Source organism: Borostomias antarcticus (assembly GCF_949987555.1).
Source record: "Borostomias antarcticus genome assembly, chromosome: 14".
In the NCBI taxonomy this organism is placed as follows: domain Eukaryota; kingdom Metazoa; phylum Chordata; class Actinopteri; order Stomiiformes; family Stomiidae; genus Borostomias; species Borostomias antarcticus.
This window is the reverse complement of record NC_140247.1, coordinates 22,622,147-22,629,646: the sequence shown is the minus strand read 5'-3', so window position 1 is coordinate 22,629,646 and position 7,500 is coordinate 22,622,147. Positions and strand designations below refer to the sequence as shown.

Genomic DNA, 7,500 nt, shown 5'->3' with positions numbered 1-7,500 from the left:
ACAGTATGTGATGGTTCTGGCACAATTCAAACGGGATCAAGAGGTTATTTGTTTATCTCCGGTCACTACTCTACAGTACAAAAAAAAAAGATTTCAGAAGAGTATTCTTTACTTCAAAACAACTCAACTGCAATTTGATTGATATTTGATATTGATATTTGATTGAAATATAATATTGAAAATGTTGATCAAAATTAAAACAGAGATCTGTTTTTACAAATGAACCTTTCAAAAAAAAAGGTTCAGAGCAGTCCTTTGGTTTGCCCTAGTGACCCAACTTGAAAGAATTCTGGAGATTGTTCCATAGTAACGGTTCCAGATAGAAGAAGACTTTCCAAGTTCTGAAGTGATCAGACCTCAAGCATGAACGAGTACTAGTGTGGGGTCAGGACTTGTGAAGGGTTTTATTCTTAAGCAAAACTAGGCACTTTACGCAATGCATCCTGCTGTTCTAATCAATTCCACAATCAGAGCAATAGATTTGATTTTATACAGGTAATAGTCAACAAGACCACCTTTAAATAGTCCATTGTAAATATGTAAATACATGTAGATTATTTTTGCCTTGTTTTGTCATAAATCCTTTTTTTCCTTTCCTTTTTCCTTTGTAAGTAAGATGAACAAAAACATAGCTGTATGTTTATTTAAATATATTAACAAATAATAGATGACACTTACCTTTGATAATTCAAACAATTCCCCCTTCAAACTTGATCTCCGTGAAGCCCAGCACGTCAACACAGTCGTATGTAGCTGAGTCTTCTGGCTGAGTCTTGGAGATAATCAGAGTAGAACTTTTGGCTCTTATAATCACACTCAGACGTTTGGTCTCAAAGTCCTTAGACAAGTTGTTGAAATATAAACCATCCAAATTGTGCTCATACACTGACACCATATGAAAAGGTTTTTGTCCAATAGGCTGTTTGAACCAAATGACACTGTGTTCCATTTTAAGAAGGCAAGTTAAAGTGACTCTTTCCCCCAATTGAGCAGCTATCCCAGGGTCCAGTGGAATTAGATCCAAGGTGAACGCACAAACTGTCAAAGGAAACAGAAGGGTAAGAGGATCATGAATAAAGTCCATCAATTTAATTCATCAGTCCATCAATTAAAAAGAAAGAATCAATCAGTGATATTCTGTGTCTCGTCTAGAAGTAGGAAATCTAAAGATTATTTAAAATGTTTATCATCATCATATCATCAGCAGGTTATGATAAAACAAAAACGTCCAAAGTCATCATCGTTACCTACTCATTCAAGCACCCTGTACTCTACTCATTCAAGCACCCTGTACTCTACTCATTCAAGCACCCTGTACTCTACTCATTCAAGCACCCTGTACTCTACTCATTCAAGCACCCTGTACTCTACTCATCCAAGCACCCTGTACTCTACTCATTCAAGCACCCTGTACTCTACTCATTCAAGCACCCTGTACTCTACTCATCCAAGCACCCTGTACTCTACTCATTCAAGCACCCTGGACTCTACTGTGTCAGTCTGACAGACATTTACTTCTGAAAGAGAATGATGACACTCAAAGTAGATCTACTGTTTCCTAGCAGGGTTCACAAACAAGCAATTCCATTGGTTGAACAGGAATTAAAAAAACATCAAGTGGGTGTTCACTTTGTTCTTTCTTTCTTTCTTTCTTTCTTTCTTTCTTTCTTTCTTTCAACACTTCGGCACACTCCGGAAGCGGGGATCGAACCGGGGACCTCATCAATCCCCAGCCGGCCGCTCATCCTCCTCAGCTACATGCCGCCCCCAACACCTCACTGAACAGCGCCTCACCTCTGTTAGTTGGAAGGCATGTCTCTCTCTCTCTCTCTCTCTCTCTCTCTCTCTCTCTCTCTATATGGCTCCTAACACTTTTGTAATCGCACATGTACAGTATGGGGAACAGAAGTGATTGTGACGTTAATAGATAACATGCTACTGTATGTTTCTCCAATTAACATATATAGTACTGCATGTATTGCTCTTCAGATTACAGTATGATATCATGATCCCTTGTAATACCCTTCATATCATCTCAATACAGTGTCTGGTCTTGCAAACTAACAATGTATCACGTTTGTTTCTATGGTAATAAAATGTATTTGCTCAATTAAAACTCTGTGCAGTGCTTTGTTGGTTTTATTTTAACAGAGCCTCTCATTCTGTATACTTTACAAAGGCCTGTGACTCATCTATCATCATCTATGGTGACTCAACATGGCTGAGCTTTGGTCAGGATCGGATGAAAGGATAGTTTGTAAACTTTTATAAATTATCTGATGACGCAATTGTATAATTTAGCAAAAGCCAATAATCTTTTTTTTAAAGAAGAAAAAAAAAGAAGGTCTAGTTTGAGACCATCTCTGTTTTGACCCCATAACCTCCTGGGAAACCTGAAGCCGCATCATCAGGGCCAGTGAAAGTGGAGTCTGGACCATCAATATTTTAGACCGTTGTAAGCACACTCCTACATGTAGTAACAATGAGCATCTCTCTCTCTCTCTCTCTCTCTCTCTCTCTCTCTCTCTCTCTCTCTCTCTGTGTGGACATGGAAGCTCCTGTAAGTAGCCACTGTACTGTTAGCTACTTTAGCTCTTAAATTGTCAAAATATGTGAAATTATTGTGTACTGACTTGTGGTAGAGTGAACATATGTGTATATTTGGGAACACTTTAATCATGTCAGTAGCTTTAGTAGTTCATGGTGCTTTAGATAATATAATGGCTGACTGTCTGTTATCTCTCTCTCTTGCTATATCTCTCCATCTATCCCTCTCTCTCTCTCTATCCCTCTCCCTCTCGCTCTCTCTCTATCCCTCTCTCTCTCTCCATCCCTCTCCCTCTCTCTCTCTCTCTCTATCCCTCTCCCTCTCTCTCTATATATCCCGCTCTCTCTCTCCATCCCTCTCCCTCTCTCTCTCTATCCCTCTCTCTCTCCATCCCTCTCCCTCTCTCTCTCTCTATCCCTCTCCCTCTATCCCCCCCTCTCCCTCTCTCTCTCTCTATCCCTCTCTCTCTCCATCCCTCTCCCTCTCTCTCTATCCCTCTCCCTCTATCCCCCTCCTCTCTCTCTCTCTCTCTCTCTCTCCCTCTATCCCCCTCCTCTCTCTCTCTCTATGCAGAATCGTAATGATGTGAGAGTCAGGGTGGGAGTGGTGATCTCACAAGACCCAGGTAAGGTTATAGTGTAGTTATAGTGTAGTCAGACATATTGATTTAGGATCACTCATCTCCTGTCGTTTCGTCTCTGTCTAGACACCGAAGACAACGACCGTCTGGTCGCTAGTGAGGAGACACACAGTGTGGACTATACATCACCGAAGGATGAGGTGAGCCCTTTAGATTTAGAACAAGAAAAATCGGTCAAACTGTCAGACACCCATTGAAGATTGATGCCACGGTGTGGATATATGTCTTGCTAATGTTTTACCCCAGAAACCAAGTTCCTTCTCCTTCGACGAGGTGGTAAACGTTGAGAACATACAGGTTAGTAAATCGACCTGCCAATGATAGTCGTCCTGTCATAAAGTATGATAGTATTAGTTATACTGTATTGTGAGCTATGATAGTGTTAGTAGTACTGAGGTATGATAGTGTTAGTAGTACTGAGGTATGATAGTGTTAGTGATTGTTGTTGTTATTGTTGTTGTTGATTGTCGTGAATCCTCCATACAGAGGCTACACTCTCAACTCCTCCAGCCTCTCTCTGAATCTGTATCCCACGGTTACAACGGAGCACTTCTGATTGGCGGAACACTGAAGGCAGGGAAAGAGGACAACCTGAAAGACCATGACATCATCAAAGACCATGACATCATCAAAGAGGTGTCCCAACAAAACCACGCACACATGCCCTGTGGAATGACCTCACCTTCACTGGAACACTCACCTGACGTGTGACTGTTCTGTTTTAGGTAATAGCGAGCTTGTTCAGTAGCCTGTCAGCAACGCAGAACGGACAATTATTCACCACCGTATCTTTTCTCCAGGTAAATGTTTCTACGTGACATTGACAATCCCTAATGGCTCTGTTATGAGCTTGTATTATTAAACAAATACCTTGCCCCCCTGGCTCTCTGCTCTTTTCAGTTCTACCCAGATGGCCGTGCGGTTGACCTCTTGAACCCTGACAGGCAGGACCTACGACCTGTGTCCCACCCAACACTGGGACGGTGAGTCAGAAGGGTCAAAAGCTCCCAATGATTAAAGATGCAATATAATACAAATCAAAACCTATACTGTACATGCAAGTCAACAGCTATAGCAAAATACAGTATAGTCCTTCCAAGGAAAACCAAGTCCTCAATAGAATTAGCCAGGAGGAAGAACAGCTTGATCTGGGTCCAGGTAGGTGAATGTGATCTGGGTCCAGGTAGCTGAATGTGATCTGGGTCCAGGTAGATGAATGTGATCTGGGTCCAGGTAGATGAATGTGATCTGGGTCCAGGTAGATGAATGTGATCTGGGTCCAGGTAGATGAATGTGATCTGGGTCCAGGTAGATGAATGTGATCTGGGTCCAGGTAGATGAATGTGATCTGGGTCCAGGTAGATGAATGTGATCTGGGTCCAGGTAGATGAATGTGATCTGGGTCCAGGTAGATGAATGTGATCTGGGTCCAGGTAGCTGGATGTGATCTGGGTCCAGGTAGCTGGATGTGATCTGGGTCCAGGTAGATGAATGTGATCTGGGTCCAGGTAGATGAATGTGATCTGGGTCCAGGTAGATGAATGTGATCTGGGTCCAGGTACAGTAGCTGGATATAATCTGGGTCCAGGTAGATGAATGTGATCTGGGTCCAGGTAGCTGGATGTGATCTGGGTCCAGGTAGCTGAATGTACTTCCTGTTGTTGTCCCAGTCTTGTAGGGGGGGTGGGGGAGGTGTGTGTGTTCTCAGCAGAGGAGGCCTACATGCTGTATAAGACCGGCAGAGACAAACTGAGAACGAATGCAGGTTCACTGGCCAGCAGGTTGGTACACTCCCACTGTATACTAGACACACACGCACACACACACACACACACACACACACACACACACACACACACACACACACACACACACTCTCTCTCTCTCTCTCTGTCTCTCTCTCTCTCTCTGTCTCTCTCTCTCTCTCTCTCTCACACACACACACACACACACACACACACACACACTCACGCCAAGGTTATAATAGTTTAGCTTTTTTCATTATTTTTATTTTTATAACGGAACAGTACGAGGTCTACTGTGTGTGTGTGTGTGTGTGTGTGTGTGTGTGTGTGTGTTCCCCAGATGCAGTTCTGTGTATTGGGTGTCTGTGGAGCGCAGCCTCCCCTGTGCGTCCAGTCAGCAGGCAGAGCTGTGTGGCAGCAGGCTGCAGCTGTTTGACCTGGCTGGACAGGCCTGCAGGACGGACCTGAGGGGGTGAGATTACTCTGACCTGAGGGGGTGAGATTACCCTGACCTGAGGGGGTGAGATTACCCTGACCTGAGGGGGTGAGGAGATTACCCTGACCTGAGGGGGTGAGGAGATTACCCTGACCTGAGGGGGTGAGATTACCCTGACCTGAGGGGGTGAGATCACCCTGACCTGAGGGGGTGAGGAGATTACCCTGACCTGAGGGGGTGAGATTACCCTGACCTGGGGGGGTGAGGAGATTACCCTGACCTGAGGGGGTGAGGAGATTACCCTGACCTGAGGGGGTGAGATTACTCTGACCTGAGGGGGTGAGGAGATTACCCTGACCTGAGGGGGTGAGATTACCCTGACCTGAGGGGGTGAGATTACTCTGACCTGAGGGGGTGAGGAGATTACCCTGACCTGAGGGGGTGAGATTACTCTGACCTGAGGGGGTGAGGAGATTATCCTGACCTGAGGGGGTGAGATTACCCTGACCTGAGGGGGTGAGATTACCCTGACCTGAGGGGGTGAGATTACTCTGACCTGAGGGGGTGAGATTACCCTGACCTGAGGGGGTGAGATTACTCTGACCTGAGGGGGTGAGATTACCCTGACCTGAGGGGGTGAGATTACTCTGACCTGAGGGGGTGAGATTACCCTGACCTGAGGGGGTGAGGAGATTACCCTGACCTGAGGGGGTGAGGAGATTACCCTGACCTGGGGGGGTGAGATTACCCTGACCTGGGGGGGTGAGGAGATTATCCTGACCTGAGGGGGTGAGGAGATTATCCTGACCTGAGGGGGTGAGATTATCCTGACCTGAGGGGGTGAGGAGATTATCCTGACCTGAGGGGGTGAGGAGATTACCCTGACCTGTAAACCAGCCATCACAGCTGCTGACCCTACAGAGGTCCAGTAGTGGCACTCCGCTTCGCGTCGTGCCTAACAACGCCCCCTAGCTGTTATAAAATCACTATAACACACGGCCTCTCGTGGTTTATTGCTTAAACGAACAGCAGTTTTAGGAGCACTAAACAGTCAGTAACGTATGTCCTGTGAGATGTGTGAACAGCTTTGAAGGGAGGAATCTTTGAAGGAATCTTTGAAGCCCTTTTTTCTGCTTAGTGACTTCAGGTATACAGACAGTCACAGAAGCATATCTTCTTCAAATATTTCCATATTTCAATGTGTGAGAAACATCATTTGAAAGCTTACAGTCTGCACTTTCATAATCTGTAAAAAGCAAAAAGCACCAGTGGCTGATTGTGTAAAATGAAGCCATGGAAGCTTGTAGTCAGTTTTGTAAAAAAATAAATAAATAATAATACTAAGTACTCGGAATCTTTAAAAAGAACTTTAAGGAACATTTCTACGTAATTCTTGTCCACCCATAGGGTAAGCCCCCTGGTAAAGGTTCTGGAGCATAGCCAATCAGGGACTTCCTCCAGCGACAAGCTCCTCCCTTTCCTGTTGTCAGAGGCTTTGACAGGAAATAGCAGGACAGTCCTCTTATACGGTATCCAACCACAAGGTCAGTTTCCTGCTGAGTCATCATTCTACATCTTTAGATTTAACCTGTAAATGCAAAATCCCAACTATGTCTCTATACACATTTAAATCCACCCACCCCCTCCCTGCAAGGCTTACTGGATGAGGAGACCCCCTGTGCTCTGGCCTTGGCTCAAACGGTCAGAGGTCTGGTAACCAGCGCCACCCACAGGCGGTGGTGTCCACGGGCGACCGAGCAACAGATCCGTGATGACATCCTGGAGCTGAGGACCAGGATGATGTCACAAGGGGACCGGGGACCCGAGGAAACCCACAGGCTGGTGGAGCTGACCCAAAACCTACAGGTAAGGATGCTCATACAATGGAACTGCTGTGCCCTCTCTCTCTCTCTCCTCTCTCTCTTTCTCTCTATCTCCCTCTCCCCCCTCATCTCTCTCTCTTTCTCTCCCTCCCTCTTTCTCTCCTTTCTCTCTCTCCCTCTCTCTTTCTCTCTCTCTCGCTCTCCCCCTCTCTCTCTCTTCCTCCCTCTCTCCCTTTATATCTCTCTGTCTGTCTCTCTCCCTCTCTCTCTTCCCTCTTGCTCACCCCCCCTCTCTCTCTCCCTCTCTC

General features: G+C 45.6%; 1 protein-coding gene across 1 annotated transcript in view; it reads left to right on the top strand.

The window, feature by feature from the left end:
* The window catches only part of cd74a (CD74 molecule, major histocompatibility complex, class II invariant chain a), a 14,286-nt gene that overhangs the window by 6,059 nt on the left and 727 nt on the right, over positions 1–7,500 (top strand). The gene's annotated exons all lie outside the window — the stretch shown is intronic.